The 2,884-nt window shown below is 36.8% G+C and overlaps 1 non-coding gene across 1 annotated transcript; it reads left to right on the forward strand.

The window, feature by feature from the left end:
- Positions 1-547: 547 nt before the first annotated feature.
- LOC112587388 lies at positions 548-654 on the forward strand. The gene has a single exon (XR_003111874.1). It is a non-coding gene; the product is annotated as a U6 spliceosomal RNA (small nuclear RNA).
- Positions 655-2,884: the final 2,230 nt, after the last annotated feature.

The raw sequence follows: 2,884 nt of genomic DNA on the forward strand, positions 1-2,884 counted from the left end.
ATATGATGTAGAGTACCTTTCTGTATGCTTATTTGCCATCTGTATGTCTTCTTTAGTGAGTTTTCTGTTAGGGTCTTTGGCTCATTTTTTTAAATCACGTTGTTGTTTTCTTGAAAGTGAAAATGTTAGTTGCTCAGTTGTGTCCAACTCTTTGCTACCCTATGGATTGTAGCCCACAATTCCTCTGTCCAGGGAATTCTCCAGGCAAGAATACTGGAGTGGGTTACCATGCCCTCCTACAGGGGATCTTCCCAACCCAGGGCTTGAACTGGGGTTTCCTGCTTTACAGGCAGATTCTTTACTGTCTGAGCCACTGGGGGAAGCCTGTTTGTTTTCTTACTGTTGAGTTTTAGAAGTTCTTTGTCTATTTTGATAATTGTTCTTTGTCAGATGTGGTTTTTGCAAATATTTTTTTCCCTGTCTGTGGTTTGTCTTATTTTCTTGATAATGTCTTTCAAAGAGCAGAATTTTTTAATTTTGATGAAGTCCAGCTTATCAGTTTCTTTCATGGGCTGTGCCTTTGGCATTGCATCTAAAAGCTATTGCCATGCTCGCTTTGGCAGCACATGTACCAAAACTGGAATGATATGAAGAAGATTAGCATGGCCCCTTCTCCAGGATGACATGCAAATTCATGAAGCATGCCATGTTTGAGAAAATTAAAAAGTCATTACCATTCCAAAGTTCATGTAGGGTTTTTCTTATGTAATCTTCTAGGGGTTTTAAAGTTTTAGGTTTTACATTTAGATCTGTTATCTATTTTGAGTTAATTCTTGTGGAGGGTGTAAGATTTGTATCTAGGTTCATTTTCTTTTTTTTGCATGTCGATGTCCAGTTGTTGCAGCAACATTTGGTGAAAAGACTATTTTTGCTTCATTGTATTGCCTTTGTTTCCTTGACAAAGATCAGTTGACTATATTTATGTGGATCTATTTCTTGGCTCTCTGGTTTGTTCCTGTTTTTTAAAAAATAGTGCTTGCTTCTAAAAGCTATGCAATTAACTTATTTTTATGTTATTTTAAAATATAACACATGTATATCTGTGGCGGATTCATTTTGATATTTGGCAAAACTAATACAATTATGTAAAGTTTAAAAATAAAATAAAATTAAAAAAATATATACCATGTAAAATAGATAAGAGCAAGCTTGCCTGGTGGTTCAAATGGTAAAGAAACTGCCTGCAGTGAGACCTGGGTTCAATCACCAAGACCGGGGTCAGGAGTATCCCCTGGAGCAGGGAATGGCAACCCAGTCCAGTATCCTTGCCTGGAGAATTCCACAGGCAGAGGAGTCTGATGGGCTACAGTCCATGGGGTCTCAAAGAGTTGGACACAATTGAATGACCAACACTTTCACTTCACCATGTAAAATCCATAAGACCAAGAATTTTTAAAAATTATTGTATCCCCAGTAAAGAATAACTTTCAGAATGTATAATGGCCTTCTGTAAAAATCTGTTGAATAAATAAATGAATAAATCACTAAATTAGAAAGTTTTGAAATACAGTGCAATATAAGGTGCAATAATACTGACTTCTTGAACTTAAAATCTTCTGTTCTTTGATGATTAGAAATAAAAAAGAGGGACTTCCTTCACACTTGAAGAATATATAAAGTTTTAAATACTATACATTTTTAATTTTCAGATTCTATGCCCCGAGCTGATAAAATTTCAATTCTTGTTTTTAAGAATAAATGTAAAAGATAAAAGGATTCTGACGCATAGAGAGATTTGAGTGCCACAGTGAGCCAAAAAGAACTTATTCCACTTATTTTTTCTTCTATATCTTTGAAACTAACAAAAAAAGGGGACAATTCTTTTCTCAAAAGAGTAGTTATTTTTCTCCTCTTTTCTTGAAAATCCCTGTGGATGATACAGAGCTTACAGAATCAGTCACCAAACAAAGCTGTATTCTGCACTGTAAGAATCGTTTCCTTATGCCTTTGTCTCTTTGGAGACATTGACACATCAAGGCATCTACATACAGGCTTAGTCTTGTCTGACTCTTTGTGACCCTTTGGACTGTATGCAGCCTCTGTTCCCAGGTTCCTCTGTCCATGGGATTCTCTAGGCAAGATTACCGGAGTGGGTTGCCATTTCTTCCTCCAGGGGATCTTCCTGACCCAGGGATTGAACCCAAATCTCCTGTGTCTGTCTCCTGCATGCAGGTGGGTTCTTTAGCTGCAGAACCATCGAGGAAACCCTCATACATTTCTGCAATAACTTGGAGCACTGGGTGTATTTCATCTACATGCCTTTGTTTATCACACAAAGCTTCTTGATTTAAATTGTGCTTTGGTGGACATCCCCCTGTGCCTGCAGGTAAGAGGTGTGGTTTTCATAATGATAGGGGCTTCTGCAGGAAAAGCAGCCTCTGTGATAATTTAGATATAACGAGGTTAATTTCCTTTTCTTCTCATTTTCCATAAATTGTATTCATGTTTCCTTTTGTTCCTGGAGACAATGTCTATTTGACATTTGAATTTGTAGAAATAATGAATAAGCTAGGCAATCTCTTTTGAAAGAAAAGTACTACAAGGTGATAAATGTTATTAAAATATATTTCTCAAAGGGAAATCCTTCTACATACATAATTTTGCTGAATATAAATGGTATTCTCAGGAGGCACAGGGGTAAAGAATCTGCCAGTCAATGCAGGAGATGCAAGAGACACACATTCGATCCTCTGGAGAAGGAAATAGAAACCCACTCCAATATGCTTGAACATTGAACATTCCATAGACAGAAGAGCCTGGCAGGCTACAGTCCACAGAGTCACAAACAGCTGGACATGACTAAGTGACTGAATAGATTTTTCAAATTAGTATTTAAAGTCATGAGGTTATGTAGATGTACAGACTATGATTGCTAATATATTTT

This window comes from Bubalus bubalis, chromosome 1 (assembly GCF_019923935.1).
Source record: "Bubalus bubalis isolate 160015118507 breed Murrah chromosome 1, NDDB_SH_1, whole genome shotgun sequence".
NCBI classification, from domain to species: domain Eukaryota; kingdom Metazoa; phylum Chordata; class Mammalia; order Artiodactyla; family Bovidae; genus Bubalus; species Bubalus bubalis.